Here is a 19,659-nt window from a genome sequence, read left to right on the forward strand (position 1 = left end):
AACAACTATCACAAGGGACCTAGTCTAAGGATTTTCATCGGGGTGGACATTACTGCGAAAGGGTTTCCTCCACAATAAATGTCCTAAAGGCAACCATGAGGGGGATGGAGTACAGCAAATAAACACCCAAGTTCATTAACACCTACAGGTTATGAGCCTGCTAGCTTTCCACTGGACTGTCTAGAAAAGTCCGTGGTCGTCATCTAAAGTCTGCTAGATGACTGAATCAGCAACAACAACGAGGCCTCTCATCATTTTATTTCATCACACACCAACTGTCTACCCATGTTCTACCCAACATATTAGTAGATAAAATATATACAGCTTAAAACCTGTACAAAACATCCATTCAACAACTAGTTCAAATAAACAAATAATATATAAACACATAGCACGTGTTTTATAAAGAATACTTCATATCTATGTCTTAGAAGAAAATGAATATACACTCACTTGATAAGACGATGATCGGACAGCACCTCGTCTCTTAAAATAATCTTTTCCAATAAAATCGAGATGCTTTTCTTGAAAACCGGGCTTCTCACGGGCAGAGTTTCGGCTCGGAAACTTTACTTCTCGGGATCTTTGGGGCTTCGGGACTTGCTTCAGGTCTCGGGAATGATACCGGGGCTTCGGGGGTATAAATTGCCAAGAAGAAAGAAATATAAGGGGGGAGAGAAGAAATATTGGGCAACAAACTCGGAGGCCTCGTCTCGTATTTATAGGGCTGAACTTCGGGGTTACACTGGGCGTAACTCGCAAGTATGCGGGGCGTAATGCCTCTTTCATGCGTATGATGGGCGTACCAAGCCTTACGTTGGGCGTAGTTCGGATAAGACTGCTACGTGGCGAGCTTCGGGTGGTGCTACGCGACTCTCTCTCGGACCACACAAGGCCGGAGTACGCTGGGCGTACTCAAAGGTTACGCGGGGCGTACCCTTCGGATCAGATGGGATGAGTCAGCTCTTCGGATATTATCCGAATAAATAATAAAATTTATATATTTTAATTATTTAAAAACTTCAGAAAATCATATCTTCCTCATACGAGCTCCGTTTTCGACGTTCTTTATATCTACGCGTAGGTGAGACTAATCTCTACAATTTTCGTTTAGACTTCGTCGGCTAATTTTGAATTTATTTTTATTATTATTATTTTTAACAGACCGGGAGAGGAAAATCCGTTAAAAATTCATAACTTCTTCATCCGACGTCCGTTTCCGTCTGTCTTTTTACCGTTGTACTACTATTCACGAGACTTTCGATTCTCGTTTAGATTGTGTTGGCAAAAAATCACTCGATCTAAAATTCGAGTTTTTAGTTGTCTACTGCTAAGCTGAAACTTAGAAAAATCATAACTAACTCATATGAAGTCAGATTTGGGCGTTCTTTTTACGCATACTCTCGGTTTAACGAACACTACGACTTTTATTTAGATCACCAAGGCTAAAAAGTAGTTTATCAAAAACTCATTTTTTACGTCATTCGGTGTCGTGCCGGTTTTGTCGCGAAACTTCGACAGGTCATAACTTCTTCGTTATAACTCGGAATTCGGTGAGGTTTTCGCCTAAATGTTTCTAACTAGATTCTTTACAGCTTTATCCTTAGATATCGGCGTTATCTAATATTTATTTTCGACGCTTATTTTTATTCTTAATTCATTAATCATAATAATTAAGCAGATAAGCACATAATATTCACATAATTCCTCTTTATTACTTCAAAATGAGTTACAAAGGTTAACATGTTTTACTAGTATTTTTAGCATATCACTTATATGTATATAATCAAAATGACCCAACATGAAACATCCTAAAAATACAGTCTAAATTTTTCATTTTAAATCATTAATAAAACCATAAATATCATTCATCATACAAAAAATCATAAATCGTGTATCTCAAAAATATCATAACATCTGTCAAATATATCAGAGTATAAATATCTCAGGCTGAACAAATGGTGTGTGCACTGCAATCATCCCGAGCTCTTTCCCTGGCTACTGGAAGTACGTGAAACCAAACTGAAAACTGTAAGCACGAAGCATAGTGAGTCTCCCCAAACTACCACATACCATACACATATCACATAATCACATATCACCATATCAACATATCGTGGGCCCCGCCCGACATCAGACCGCATCTAGCATCGGGCCCCGCCCGGCATCGGACCGAAGTCCGGTATACATATAACATATCAACAAACATATAACATAAGCACATAACATAAACATATAAACGTTCCTCGGGCTTTCCCCGACATCAGACCGAAGTCCGGAACACATAACACATAACATATAAGCTTAACATTTCTCGGGCTTGCCCCGGCATCGGACTGAAGTCCGGAACACATAACACATAACGTATAAGCTAAACATTCCTCGGGCTTGCCCCGGTATCGGACAGAAGTCCGGAACATATAAATAAACACATGCAAGAATCATGAAGACATCAAGCATACAAACATTCCTCGGGCTTTCCCCGGCATCGGACCAAAGTCCGGAAACATATAATCTACATCGGGCTAACCCCGGAATCGGACCTAAGTCCGGAATACGCTAACATACATAAACGGGTCAGCATTGGTGCCTTCGACCCATTCCTACTGGAGGAAAACTCACATCGCACTGCTGAAGTCTCGCGAATAAATCTCGGGCTGCTGGCTGACAGATCCGCAAGCTATCAACATCAAAACAAAACCCAATTAACCATTTGGGATTCCTATGCATAACTCTAAAATCCCCACTTGGGGTAAAATGACCATTTTACCCCTAACCTAGCTTGGTCCAAGATTAAGGGCCAAACTCATACTCTGAAGGCCCAAAAGTCAAATAATCAACCAAGGCCCAACTATGGCCTAATTTTCCAAATTGGGCCCAAACTCCTCACATGGTCTTACCTTAAGGCTCAACCATTTATTCTAGTCCAAATACTTGGCATTCTGGTGGTCCAATATCTCATAATCACCAAGGCCCAAGAATGGCCCATCTATGACCTAATTGTCTAAATTGGGCCCAAGCCTTTCCAATGGGCCTTATCCTAAAGCCCACCCCAAATATTCTAGTCCATATAATTTGTTCTTGGATGGCCCATCAATATCCCAATCACCAAAGCCCAACAGAGAGGCCCAACTCAAGGCCCAACCAAAATTAGGGTTTCTCACATGAAATGACGATTAGGGTTAAGTGTTCTTAATTAACCTATTAAGGACTTAACCCATTAAGGACTTAATCCATTAAGTCCATCACTCCACTAGGCCATTCATATAATGTAGTTGGACATAAATCAAAATTCCAGTCTAACAGTACAGACGTGGGTCCCGGCAAATCCCAAACTATCATTTCCAAAATTACGGTTTTCTAAACCCTAATTAGGGTTTCCAACCCAAACACAAGTCAATGAAGTCCAAGATCAAGCTATTGGGCCGATTCGAGTTTCACTATGTCGAGCACCACCCACTGCCACCTCGGGCGGTGGTGGTCGACGGCGGCTTACGGCGGCATCCACCACCTCACGGTGGTGGTGGTGGTTTTCCTTGACTTTTCTCCGACCAAATCACCCAATCAACAACCCATCAAAAAAGAAACGTACTCACACACACCAAACGACACACATACAGCCACCCACGCGGCAGCAAGCGGTGGCAGCCACCACCTCGTGGTGGTGGCGGTGGGTTTCCGGCCAAAAACTCGTGCATACAACACCGCAAACACCGAAAGCAACTAGCATGCTCGAAAACACACTCATACACACACCCATAGCCACCTCCACTGTGGCTGGTGGTGGCAAGATACGACAGAAAACGACAGCCACCATGGTTGGTTGCCATGGTGGTGCGCCTTACTTCCGACCAACGCTCTTTGCGAGTCCCAACAACATCACACGCAAAAAATGACGAGAAACAACATCCCTCAGCCACCGACTTGACGGCTATCAATGTCGAAGTCAATGGAACAGACGGCTGAGGCCGGCAGCGGCGGTAATAGTGTTTTCCCACGTCACACATGCCGGAAAGAACAAGGAAAAGGAAAAGTCGGGTTGCGGCTAGCTTACCGAGTGACTCCGGTCGTCCATGACTCAAACAGCAGCGTTCACAGCTTCGTTTGTGGGTCTCGGTGGCTCTTCCGGCTTCTCACCACGTCTCCGGTAGCAGCTTTTATCGTGGCGCTCATCGGCGAGGCAGCAGGCGGCAGCCTTGGAGCTTCTCATGGTGGCGGCTGAAGATGCTACACATGGTGGTGGCGGCTGGAGGTATAGCGACTTAGGGTTAGGGTTTCATCAAGGATCGAGCGGGGGAGGGGGTATCGGTTTAACCCGTGTCCTCTTTCAAACATTTGAGCGTTTTTACAAGTTCAGCCCCTCCTCACAAGATTTATTTTCAAACTAAGCCCAAAATTTACCTTTTAGCCCTTGCTTCCATAATTCCCTTCATAATAAGTCCTAATAATTACCAAGCAGCCCTTATCTTTAAAAATCCTTTCAAATTAAATCCAACATTTACCAATTTAGCCCTCAGCATTCCCAACTCATTTCAATTTAGGTCCAATATTCACCAAACACCCCCTGACTTCTGAAAATCTTTACAAAATAAATCTCGAAATTACACTTTAACCCCCGAAAATCCAAATTGTATTATTTGGCTCCCCAAAACCAACACCCCGCTAAATATTATGGACTTTAGGACTACTATTCATTTATTAATCTTTATATATTTATTTATTTAATAAACGGGATGCTACACAACAAAACTTGTAGTCAACTAGATATACATCCATAACATGAACACATAATGTGAACAAACATTATGAACATAAAACAAGTATGTATCTTCCCCCAAAATCAATAAAACATAAAATAGGGCCATAAAGACTCACCTTTGATGCGTGATTTCGATCTAGACTCGAAAGATGGATCGTTTTTGTGAAGGTTTACGTGAGAAACCAAAAATCAACACCTCTAGGACCTTGAAGAATCACTGGGACTATTTTGTAACTTAACTAACGAGAGTGGCTGTTTTGGTCCTTAGATGATCAAGAAGAAGAAAGAACGAAGGCAACACAAGGGTGGCTTAGTGGTGGTTGATCCATCGTGAAAAGGAGGGGGACAACTGATCTCGACGACCCTCCTCGTGTTTGCTTTCATCATCGTCGATAGTAAACCAAGGGAAACAACAACAAGGTCTATGGGAGGGTCAAGAAGAAGTGAAGCCAGGCGGTGGTAGTTGTTATCGATAATAGTGGTGGCGATGGGATGCTCCGACAACCTCCTCGTTGGTTTTGTTTCTATTCTGGTAGCAAAAACGCGAAGATAGGGAGGAACGGAAGAAACACAACAGTGGGTGGGGGTTTTGGCAACTACAATCGATGAAAGGAAGGCAAAGAAAGAGGAGAGGCGGCAACCTCTTCGGTGGTCGGAGAATCACCTACCTTGGGTGGGAGGTGTCTTGACCAAGAGCAAAGAAAGAGAGAGGGTTTTGATCTGGAGAGAGAATGATTTGAGAGAGATATGGAGGAAGAGTGAAAGAAACAATGGCAAGACTTTAAGCTCAATTATACATCCATTATTGTACTTGAAAGGTGATGTTACCCTTGTGACATCAAATGGTGTCACTCCCTAGCTTCATCAATTCGCATGCCATCAATCCTGATATCTAATAATTTTTACGAAAGTGGCAAATGATAGTCTCAAGTATGAGGATTTCAAAAACTCAGACGAATCTTAAATCCGATATGTAGAACTCCGAGAAAGATGTTTAAAGTTTTGTGTTTAATTCGTCCCGATTCAACAGTTTTTCACGAATTTGATAAATTCACGGGTTAAAAATATCTTGAATATGAAATCAAATATTAGACTTATGTCTGAGTTCAGAAACGTTTTCAGAATTTCCATATGAGATGTCCAAGTACCTTAACGGATCAATTCGTTTTTTCATTATTAAGAAAACCAATATTATACTAATTTGGTTTTTTAAAATTGACGCAACTTTTGCATAAGACTTCCGTTTTTGACCTTCTTTATATCCACAAAGTCTTGACAGTATAATCTATCCAATTTGATCATAAATTGGTCCTAAGTATACTCGATGCAAAAAATTTATTTTTAGCGCAACAATTAGTATTAATTTTTGTGGTTTTTGTTTCGGTCTTTAACTATAGACAGTTTGTTGAACAAATTGAGACATTCTGAAAGTGATTATGAGTATAATATATCTTTAATATACTTTCTTAACACAAATTACATAGATTAGGTCTTAATATAACATGGTTCGTGGTGGTTCAGCCGACGAATTTGACCTAAAATTACCAATTGTTACACTTTCCTTTTCCTTGGAATCGCTGGAGACCATCTCTCTAGGGTTTGGGGTTTGCTTATGACAAGAATGAGCTCTAAACACAAACTTGATTTGCTCGAAACCGCATCGTGGCCAGGCTTCCACCGCATCACGATGCATCAACTGACTTTGTGTTCTTCCTTTTACCATGTTATGGCGACCAATACGCATGGCAACCTACTTTTACCACCACGCCGCGATACACATATACCGCCCCGTGGATCAAAGCACATTGCCCACGACCTACGAAAGAGGATTCACCAAAATCACCGGTTCACCATTGCGCCACGACAAGCCTCTCATTGCACTATGGTGGAGCTGGAATCAACAATTTCACCCCGTTTTCAATGTCATTCAATCCCAAACTTGCATATATCAATTCCATTCCATTCTCCAATCAAAATAACACAGTCTTACAACTTCAAAACATAAGATAAATGCATTAAATATATCTAACATCATTCTACAAATCCAAATATCACCAAAAGGACCAAAATGCCCTTGACATCAAAATAACAATCTACAACATAAATATCCTGAATCTCGGTTCTTTTACAGTGTGTGTGTGTGTGTGTGTGTTCCTGTCAAGTTCAATGTAACACCTGACTTTTTAACACAAAATACACCCAAAATTTCCGTTTTAAATATATAAAATCTCTTGGTGTACATTATGTTAATAAACAAGATACAAGAAGATATCATAAAGGATCATATACATAAAATTACAACAATGATAATTAATCGCGTTATTAACTCGCAATTCAATCTCTCAATGTCACTCAAATTTACTCGACAATCACTCAAACTTGATTTCTTAATTACATTTGTCAATAATATGAATTTCATGACAATGATTTATTATACTCCACAAGTTGAACGATAAATGCTCAATAATTCTCAATCACACCATCTCTCTAAATACTTGTTTATAGTTTCAAAGTACTCGTTATGAGATTCGATATATCAATCATATACGCGTGATAATTTTAACCGCTCAATTTTGCCAAATATGACCTTATAGTTACTCATTGGCTATTTAGAAATCAATATAACTTTGTTACAATAATACAAATAAGTAATAATCGAATGTAGCATTATAGTTACTTAAACCATTATTTAAACTAACAATTTGGACAATGGTTTTACGACTCCTCAACCTATCCCATAAATAAAAATTCAATAATAAGTTATCAATTATCATCAAAGAATATTGTCACATAATACTCGTTATGCGGCTCACCGTACTCGTTGGGTGTTGTCACAAGATACTCGTTATGTAACCCACTAAACTCGTTACACATCACCGTAAGGTACTCAATTTTTTTATAACAATAATATTTTGTAAAAGACCTAAATGTTTGATTTTGTTTATGGTATCAACTACCAACTTTTGATTTTGGTTTTGGATTTATTGAAAGATACTTCTATATGTACGATTAATATTCATGCAAATTTCTTTTAATTATGTATTAAGTCAAATATAATGATTTTATAAAATCAAGAAATAGATTTGTAAATAAGATTTTTTATGAAATATGAAAAACTTTACTTGTATAAAATAAGCCTATTATGTAAACTTAAATTTGCACGTCTAATGGTATAAACGAGATTGGGATGTGATCAAACTGAAGCAAGGTTTGCCTGGAATTAACACGAGGGCTTTGTGGTTGATCATTTGATACTTTATGTCATGATCAAGTAGGCCATAAGCCAAAAAAGATGTGAAAAATAGAAAGACCACGTAAATAGAAATGGTGTTTAGTCAACAACATATCTTCATGCTCGAGATTGAAAGATTTGGAAAAATAAACGACTACCTTTATAGCTATTTAATTATAGGGAAATTAAGTTATCTAACCCTTATAAATGATCATTTTAACAAAAATAACATTTTTTATAAAATGACCACATGCTCTCAAACATAGCATTCCGAAATAGTGGTATCCGTTCCGGAGTTCCAATTCCGGATTATAACCTCAGTTTCTGTCTCATATATATATATATATATATATATATATATATATATATATATATATATATATATATATATGATCAAATGAGAACACCAAAAATATTGAGAACGCGAGAACAAATTATATTCATTTGTGATTCCATGTATTCATTTGTGGAGAAATAATAAATTTTTACGCCTTTAATTTCATTTGAAGAGAAAAAGCATATTCATGTTGATTGTGCGTAAAAAGTTATCATTTCTCCACAAATGAATACATGGAATCACAAATGAATATACTTGTTCTCGCGTTCTCAACCTTTTAGGTGTTCTCATTTGATCATTTCCATATATATATATATATATATATATATATATATATATATATATATATATATATATATATATATATATATATATATATATCTGTGTGTGTGCCCGCAATGCTTAGAACCTTACCTTCAACCAAGTAATTCGTAATTATCTATTATAATTGCTTCAAAGTAAGTTTCACAGAGAGTGAGCACAAAGAAAGCTTTAACATCCTATCTGTTTACCTTCACAACCTTAGGTGAACCAACCCGCATACTTACACTTACATCAAAACAGATTTGACGAATCATTTTGAACCTTGTTTTGTGGTTATTGGATGGGTGGTACATTTGTTTTTTTTTTTTTTGCATTTTTTATTGTTTCTTTAAAATTGATAATGTTTCTACATCTAAACTAATTCGTTTTTGTTTCAAAAAAAAAATACAGGTTCATGCATTTATAGGTTGCTTTTTGCATGTCATCATCATAGGTAGTGTCCCTCTTAGAGGGGACTACCTAAAAACAATGTTTGTAGCGGGTGCTATTGACGGGAACAACAAGACCCTCCCTATAGCATTTGGTCTGACCGTGGAAGATAATCTCTATTATTGTACCTGGTTCCTGATGAGGCTAAAAGTGATGGAAAACGTAGGTTACAAAACAATGCTCTAAGCGAAAAAAATATTTAACAATTAAATGATTAGGGCACATGCAACCTAAGAGGATCTATGTCTTTCACATAAAGGCAACATACTATGAGCTATCAAACTACAAAAACCCTAATGAAATCATAATTCATAAAGGAAGATTACATACCTCTTGATTTGTTATTGTAAACAAATCTAAAAATCCTTCTTCAAAACTTTTGGAAGCAAGCACCAGAAACCGCGTGCCTCTGATGGTCCACACCCAACCCTAGCAACTAGGAGACTTGAAGACAGAGGAGAGATGGGATCAAATTTTCGGCCTTGGCTCTTAGAAAAGGGGTGGCCTAAAATTATAGCTCATAGGGTCTATATATACTTGAATTAGGAAACCCTAGATAACCCTAATTTGAATAAAATAATATTAATTCAAATTAGTAATTATCCAGCTTCCTATTTATCTGCAAGGAATATTTCAGATGCCCTAGAATACCCTTAGAAACCGTCCACCCCTTCCAAGGAAGGTTCTGGAACCTCTTGCTCAACTATTGAACAATTACAATTAGACCCTTGCACTTTTAACTAATTCAATTAATCCCAAAATTAGTTCTAATTAATTTCTGATTAGATCTTAATTAACTATTACTATTTCTAATCAATATATTATTTTCATAATATATTAATAAATTCATTTATTGTTATTTATTAATAATATAATAAATCAATAAATCAGTCTCTCTTTCTAAAAGTCATCCTAATCAATTACTAGGTTTGAGGGCAACCCAAAAGGACTTTGCTAATAATTCAAGTATATCCTAATTTAGTTATTGGATTAGATACCTAATCCAACAAAAAGAAGCTCTCACACAAGTTAGGGAAGTGTCGTTCATAACAAATATAGATGATGTCGTTAGTTCTTGCATAGAGCATGTATTCCCTGATTCTTATCATGGGTATACTTCTAAAAGTGTGTTCAAGTATATGCACACAAGAGGTGTCTCTGGCAGAACATTAAATCCTTGTTCTGGATGACATCCAACTCATATACTGTGTCTGATTTTTGAAGAAAACTTCTGTTGCCTGACCCCTAATGCTCGTGAAGTGCTTTCATTGGTCATGCGAAATGGGCAAGAACTTATTTCCCTAACATCCGTTGGAATGTAGTCAACATTGATGTTCCCAATTTTTTTGGGTGTTATCGGTAAATCATTGCAATGTACTGATAATAACGCTTACCGAGGTAATTCATGACCAATCCTAACATCACTACTAAGCACAAAATGATAAGTCCCAATCTTGGTAACAGGAGAAGGTTACCTATTTCCCATGATCAGATTCATCCTCCCATGCTCCACCTCCTCACTTTCTTTTAGCCCCTGCAAGTCAGAACAAATATGAAACCCACATCATGTATCAAAGACCCAAGAACGAGTAGATTGTGAGTTATTATTTTGAATAGTGTATATACGTGCTGACGATGGCTTCACCTTGCCATCCTTGATGTCTTGTAAGTATTTGGGGCAGCTCCTCTTCCAATGGCCCTTGTCATTGTAATAGAAACAAATGGCCTCTTTGGGGCCACTAACAGCTAGAATGTCTGAATTGGGCCTTGTCTTTGGGTCATTTCTAGACGACCCAACTTGGGCCTTGTCCTTCCAGTTAGCTTTGGGAGCAGCCTTCCTCTTCTTCCCTTTGCCTTTACTATTGGCAAGAACAAGAGCATTAGTGGAAGGGTCTGGATTCTTTTCAATCATTCCCGACTCAACAGTCTGTAGCAAGTTGTGGAGTTGGGCCAATGCGGCTTCTGTGTTGTTCAAATGATAAGCCAATATGAACTGATCATGACAACTTGGCAAGGAGTTCAAGACCATGTCAATGGCCAACTCCTCATCAAAAATGCACATTTAGCCTAATAAGGCGTACCACGTATCTTTGCATTCTTTGCACGTGGTTGCACACAAACTCTCCCTCTTTCATCTTTCAAGCCATGAGGGACTTAACCACTTTATATTTCTCTTGATAAGCTCTCTTGTGGTACTTTTCCACAAGGTTATTTTTCATCTCATATGGCCAGTAGTCCTCATAGAACCTATGCAACTCCGGAGCCATTGTAGCGACAATGATGCAAGAAACTTTCGTTGCATCATCGTAGTGTTTCTTGTAAGAGGCTAGTTGTTCGGGAGTAGCTTTGGCTTCATCGATTTCAACAAGTTTTTCTTCAAGGACATACTCTTTGCCCTCGAATCAAAGATCCATCTTGATATTTCGCATCCAATCATTGTAGTTGGTGCCATCAAAGTTCACTTTGGACACGATAGAGAGTAGGGAGAAACCCGAGTTGTGGGTAGACCACGATGGAGTAGAAGCATCACCATGAGTAGACATCTATAGACAAAAAGAATAGTTTTAGTTAGATGACAATAATCCTTAATGTTTTAACCCATAATATATAATTAAGGCTATGATCCAAAATAACAATTCACAACTAAGAAGAGGGATGCCATAATCTTATTGCGAATTTATGAAGGTAGGTAAACGCAATTTACCAATTTCGAACTATGAAATTCCTAGATCTTTTAAGATTCATTGAATCTATCAATGGAATGTTTCATCTCAGATTATGCTCTTCTATTTGTGACTGGGATACCGAGGATCACAAACAATATGTGAATAACCATACAAATATGCTTGGTACTCTCGATGGCATTTATCATCTCATATTAATGAACCGGTTAACAACACGTGCTCTGTTAATCAATGATAATTTTCGAGATGCCCATTATTAGTCTTTATAGTCACTATTAGTGTGCCGGTTAATCACACGCACTCCACTAACTACTATAAAGTATAATGTGTAATTTTATGGATTAGCATACTTTTCACATTTTCCTAAATTAACTACGAGTGAGATTTTATAAAAAGGTTGAGTTACTTTTATAACATTATACTTATTAATGTGATCATGTCCTATCAAATCCGTTCGGATAACGACCCTCCACCAAACAAGGAAGCGGTGGTGAGAGTGGACACTCATTCAACTACCATTTTATAGGCAGTTTCCATATACCCCCCTCCCCCCCCTTATAGTTCAGCTTCATGAATGAGGCGTAATAGCGATTTGACTGACTTTGTCTTATACATATAATATATATTAAACTTTTGATTATATATATATATATATATATATATATATATATATATATATATATATATATATATATATATATATATATCAAGGTTGCAGAAATCGCTCGCCGGTAGCTTGACGGTGGACTGGGGTCAAGGGATTAATCGGCTAGGCGGGGATTAATCGGGGACCATTAATTATTAAAAAAATTAATAAATATAACATTAATCCTAAGAATATAAGTAAAAAAATTAACAAGTTAATAAATATAACATTAATGATGAATGCTAGGTGTCCTTGGCCATGTAATTCTCAGTTTGTGACCACGTTTTACAGGAACAGTCTTCTGATTCTCTGTATACAAGAGTGGAAAGAGGTTGTGACTAAAAGATTATCAATAAAAGTACACAATAATTGAACAACCAACTTGTTAAATCCCTCGTAGTTGCATCAGATGACATTAGTGGTTTGATAAAGAATTGTGAAAAACTATACAAGAAAAGACACGATAAGAAAACAGATTAGTTGAATTCTACAAGGACAAAATGGGAATACCATGAACTAATTAAAGAATTGCCAAAAACGAGTGAAATGTACCTATCTAAAGCCTCTTTAAAACAGTCAGCATTAACATCAAAGTAGTAATTGGTGTGCTTAGAGGATGTATAGGCATTGGTACGACCTCCATGCTATAAGTTGGTAACAAATATTTTGAGTAAATGTGATCATTAGAACTGATAATAAGCTAGACAAGAACATAACATTATATGCATCTTTGTGATTCATCTTCTATGAAAGAACTTGAGTACCAAAAGGAAGAAGGAAAAGTACAATATCAAGTACCTCATATATGTATGTAGAATAACAATCCTCCAAAGGGTACTTCTCACTTGCATAAAACAACATGTGTTCTGCAGATCATAAGAACTTTGAAATTAGAATTGAAGCTTAAGTGATTCTAACTTCATGATTCTTTTCATTTTTTACTTGAATGTTCCCATTATCATCTCAATCAGAACCAGAACGTTAGGGCAAAAAAAAAAGAGAAACCCCAATTTCACCAATCTATTCTCAAAATCATTGAATTTGAAATCAATTTGAGTGGAAAAGAACTTAATCGATGATTCATATGGAAGTGTATGTTTTTATGGTGGACTGAGGAGTCAATTAGGGTTGGAACATACCTGGTTCATCGATACCATCAACCCAGTCCATGTTAAACAAATTCACTTACTGGAAACTAAAAACTAACATATTCTTTACAAAAAATAATTTCAAATCAGAAGTATGTCATTAATCTCATATGGAAGAAGGACCACATTAATCTAAAATCATAAATTAGCCTCCCATTTTCTTCCCCAAATAATTTCTAGAAATTGAAATTTGTACAACAAATAGAAGAATGAGAAGTGGAGACTGGAGACTAACCTGAATGAGAAGTCAGAATATGAGCAGAAGGCGCCAGACGAGGAACAGAAGGCGTCGGAGCCTCACACAGAAGCTTCAGCAGAAGACGACGAACTTCAGACAAAACTGATGTGCTTCATACGAACTTCAGACAAGGAAGATGGCGGCATCGTGAATAGAGAAGAAGATGGTGACGCCGTGAATAGAGAAGAACATGGCGGCGTTTTCGTTTGTTCAGTCCGACAGAGAGAATTTCAAAATGGAAAAAAAAATTGAATGTGATGGAATGGGTTAATTGGAAGGAACCCTACCATCAATTTTTACATTTTGACAATTTAGCCCCTCAAAGTTTTTAATTTTCGTTGACCTGCTTTGACCAATTAGAGCGCCTAGACCCGCCTAGCTCCGATAATCTCCGGCTTTGACCGATTTTGACCACGTCCGATTAGAGAGGCCGATTAGCTATTAACGTCATCAGTTGAGGACCGTCAAGCGCATAGGCGCCGATTAATCGGCCGCCTAGGCCGATATTTGCAACACTGGTATATATATATATATATATATATATATATATATATATATATATATATATATATATATAGTATACGGTGTATTTTAAAAACTTTTCTAAAATACAAGGTTTATTAAATTTTTTGAAATTAAAGAATTAATTTAATTTAAATAAACCAATTAAGATTTGACATTAATTATTAGAATTAATCAATATCTAAATTAATCATTTACACACTAAAAAAATTAATTATATTAATCAATTAAATAATTACTCAAGTCAAAGATTTATCTCCTAATTTGTAGACTTTTATATTAATTATCAAATATATAGGCAAATTTAAATTTGGCAGATATAAAATAGATAATTACCAAATAATAAGCATCCAAAAACAGATTAGGCGGATAAAACCGAAAAAACTGAATTTTTCCAGATCTCACGTTGTGAGCATCAACTCTCACGTCATGAGATCCAAAAAATAAAAAATTTTGTTTGTTCAAATCACTAATGTGCAATTAGATGAAAGATAGTCATATGCTGTGATACCACTAATGGAAAACGCATGTTACAAAATAATGCTCTAAGCGGAAAAACATTTAACAATTAAATGATTAGGGCACATGCAACCTAAGAGGATCTATGTCTTTCACATTTAGGAAACATACTATGAACTCTCAAACTATAATAACCCTAATGAAATCAGAATTCATAAAGGAAGATTACATACCTACTGGTTTGTTATTGTAAACAAATCTAAAATCCTTCTTCAAAGCTTTTGGAAGCAAGCACCAGAAATCTTGTGCCTCTGATGGTTCACACTCAACCCTAACAACTAGGAGACTTGAAGAGAGAGGAGATAGGAGATCAAATTTTTGGTCTTGGCTCTTAGAAAAGGAGTGGCTGAAAATTGTAGCTCATAGGGTCTATTTATACTTGAATTAGGAAACCCTGGATAACACTAATTTGAATCAAATAATATTAATTCAAATTGGTGATTATCCAGCATCCTACTTATATGCAAGGAAAATTCCAGATGCCCTAGAATACCCTTAGAAACTGTCCACCCCTTCCAAGGAAGGTTCTGGAACCACTTGCTCAACTATTGAACAATTACAATTAGACCCTTGCACTTTTAATTAATTCGATTAATCCCAAAATTAATTCTAATTAATTTCTGATTAATTCTTAATTAAATATTACTATTTCTAATTAATATATTATTTTCATAATATATTAATAAATTCATTTATTGCTATTTAATAATCATATAATAAATCAATAAATCAGTCTTTTTCTCTAAAAGTCATCCTATTCAATTACTAGGTTTCAGGGCAACCTAAAATGACTTTGATAATAATTCAAGTATATACTAGTTCAGTTATTGGCTTAGACACCTAATCCAACAAAAAGAAACTCTCAGACAAGTTAGGGAAGTGTCGTTTATAACAAATATGGACGACGTTGTTAGTTCTTGCATAGAACATGTATTCCCTGATTCTTATCATGGGTATACTTCTAAAAGCGCGTTCAAGTATATGCGCACAAGAGGCGTCTCTGGCAGAACATGAAATCCTTGTTCTGGATGACATCCAACTCATATACTGTGTCTGATTTTTGAAGAAAACTTCTGTTGGCTGACCCCTAATGCTCGTGAAGTGTTTGCCAACATCGGTCATGCGAAATGGTCAAGAGCTTATTTCCCTAACATCCGTTGGAATGTAGTCAACATTGATGTTCCTAATTTTTTTGGGTGTTATCGGTAAATCAATGCAATGTACCAATAATAACGCTTACCGAGGCAATTTGTGACTACATTCAACGGACTTTCGTTGAACGCAGTTTAATGGCATGTAAAATACCTGGTGCAATATTAAATTATTTATTTACTTGTACAAGAACCTTATTTGATCATATTTACTTTTCAGGGAGGTTGACTAATGTAGTCACCTCATATGCTGAAATGGTGCTTCATAAAAGGATGCGAAAGTTTGTTCGGTGGCAAGCAACAAAGATCCCGCCAGAGATTCCGTCTTCGCTCCCATCCGATATTTATCGAGTTTTTGATTTTTAAAAAATTTATGTTATTGATGTGAACCGTCATACATGTTTATGTGGGAAATGGCGCAGTCTGGGTATAGCGTGAGGTCATGCTATTGCAGCATCACGTCCTTCGAACATCCATGAATTACCTGATAGAGTTCGGATATATTATCAGGCTGATGTGTTTCAGACTGCCTACCAGACATAAACCATGCACCCTCTTCCCCTCCATCAGAATGGGAAATACCAGACCCTTTGATGTCTGTTTTATTGCCAATGTAATTGCAATTAATTATGTTTGTAATTGATTTGCAGTGTGTAATGGAAAATATTATTATTTCCCTGATATTTGTTACATATTACAAAGATAGAAAAAAACATAGTTTACAAGTACCATAGTAATAATAAACAAACACACAAACATTACATATTACATAGATTAAGTAATAAGCGTTGCAGAAACTTAGTTGATGAACATAAAGCTTACAGATAAAACCAGACTGTGGTCCCTGAAAATTTAAGATCAAACACATGACGTATATTGTGTAAATTAATATTAATTAAAAGAAAATTTATGAAATGATAACTCACATACCTCTTTAGGACAAACGTAAAAAAATCCGTCTATGGTTATTTCTAGTAGTTGATGTCCTTATAATACCTTGAGAGCCACAATCGCAGTATTTCATTTGGATTATGAGAAATGAATTTTTATTAGTAAATTTAACAAGGTAAAGAGTTTGGATGCTTGAATTCCTTTATATAATGGCATTTAGTACGGGCATAGATTCCTGACACTATTCCAGAAACACTTCCCGGAGCCACATTCCGGAATTGCTATTTCAGACCCTAAATTCGGAACAGTAATTTTCATAGATTCCTAAATTTGGAATGGCTATTTCAGACCCTAAATTCGCAATTTCTATTTCAGACCCTCATTCCGGAGCCACTTTCTAGAATGACTATTTCGGACCCTTGTTCCGGACATCGCTTTTGGACCTTAAAATGCACCTAGCATGCATCCTCAATGTAGAAAAAAAATTGAAATGAGTTCATCTCACAATGTTGTTTGGCATTGTGAAGAAGAAGATCGTTATGTTTGTTCAGAGAATAACCCGTTTCCGGAAGGCCTAGATTTCCTACTCCCGAATAAAATGTCTGATGACATTTTCCAAGCTATGAAATCTCTATATGGTATCAGATTAAGGTTACGATTCTATTTCCCCACTTACATCATGACTACCGACGGCTCTTCTTCTTCCTCTTCAGACTCTCCTCTGTCTCTTGCTACTATCCTTCACATGATTACAGTCAAGCTTTCTCCCACAAATTACTTGCTTTGGCGAAATCAGATCCAAACCCTTCTTGCTTATTAGAAATTGTCGGGCCATATTGATGGTTCCTTATCTGCACCACCTCCAACAAAAGCACCTGATGCTGCTGGCATTTCTGCTCCAAATCCTGATTATGTAGCTTGGCTTGAAGCAGATTAAAAAGCTTTTCTTATCATTCAAGCTTCCATATCTGAAGTCGCTATGGCTGAAACATTAGGGCTAACTACTGCTTATGAGGTATGGAACTCTCTCCAACGAGCCTATCGACAGGATTCTTAAGAAAGGATGCAAACACTCAAGGATACTCTTAGACAACTTCAAAAAGGTTCGTCCACTGTCTCTGAGTTTGGTGCCAAGTTCAAGGGCCTTTGTGATCAACTTTCTGCAATTGGTCATCCTGTGAATGAACTTGACAAATGTCATTGGTTTCTCTGTGGACTTGGAGCATTGTTTGAAACATTCTCCACCACTTATCGAGCAATCAAACCTACTCCTCCTTTTCGTGATCTGGTCTCACAAGCAGAATCACACGAGTTGTTCCTCACCTCCATTCACGGCTCATCTACTCCTGTTGTTGCCTTCACTGCAAATCGGCAACCCTCCTCAGTCTCTCATTCTCGTGGAAACACCTCTTCTGGTCGTTCCTATGGTCGTGGACGTGGCTCTAATAATGGTGGTTGAGGTCATGGACGTCGTCCACCACATTGTCAACTCTGTAGGACCAATGGCCATTACGCAAGCTCCTGTCCAGATTTGGCATCATATGCTCGCCAAGGTCCTGTTGCCAACACAAATTTGGCTCAAGCCTTTCACGCCCAATGTCATGTCACTAATGACTCACCTGGCTGGTATGTTGATTCAAGTGCAACAACCCACATGACTTCATCTCCTAAATCTTTGGATTCAACCACATCTTACACCGGACATGATCATGTTGTGTTTGGAAATGGTAATGCTTCTCCCATTTTACATATTGGTAATAAATCCTTTTCCAAATATCTTAAACTCTCAAATGTTCTTGTTGTCCCTAATATCACCAAAAATCTTCTCTCCATTAGTAAATTAACTAATGATTCTCACGTTGATGTTTTATTTTCTAAACCATTCTTTGCTATTCAGAATCGAGCAACAAAGGAAATCCTAGCAAGGGGAAAATATGAGAACGGGTTGTATGTGCTTAAGCAAGGACATCAAGTTTTTCTTTCTAGTTTAAAGTCTTCTACATTACGTGCATCTTATGAGTTATGGCACAATAGATTAGGGCATGTTGCATTTGATACTATAAAGCTATTGAATAAAATGGGTGTTTTATCTGTTACTTCTTTATTACCAAAACCACATGTTTGCTCTTCGTGTCAGCTATCTAAAAGCAAGAAATTGCCCTTTCAACCTAATACTAAAAGATCCTTACATGTCCTTGACTTAATTCATTGTGATCTTTGGGTACCGGCACTTGTCCCTTCTAAAGACGGATACAGATATTATTGCATATTTATTGATGATTTTTCGCGCTTTACATGGTTTTATCCATTAAAGCTGAAGTCTGAATTCATCATTGTTCTTAATGCTTTTCTAGCATTTGTTCAAACATAATTTTCTTGTAAGATGAAAACCTTTCAAAGTGATGGGGGGACCGAGTTCGTTAATCAACATGTTAGAACTCTTTTAACCAGAAATGGCACGCATCATCGTTTATCATCTGCTCACACCCCGCAACAAAACGGTAAGGCGGAACGGAAACACAGACATATCACTGAAACAGGTCTTGGTATGCTTTTTAATGCAAGTACACCGGCTTCTCTCTGGGTAGATGCCTTTAGCTCAGCAACCTACATCATCAACTGTCTTCCTTCCAAGATTCTTGACTACAAGAGTCCATTTGAGCTGCTTTATCATTCCACACCAAATTACAATGTTTTCAAGGCATTTGGGTGTCGAGTTTTCCCTTACTTACGCAACTACTCTACAAACAAGTTGGCACCTCGAAGCATCTCCTGCGTT

This window comes from Lactuca virosa, chromosome 5 (assembly GCF_052849685.1).
Source record: "Lactuca virosa cultivar CGN04683 chromosome 5, Lactuca_virosa_CGN04683_v6, whole genome shotgun sequence".
In the NCBI taxonomy this organism is placed as follows: Eukaryota; Viridiplantae; Streptophyta; class Magnoliopsida; order Asterales; family Asteraceae; genus Lactuca; species Lactuca virosa.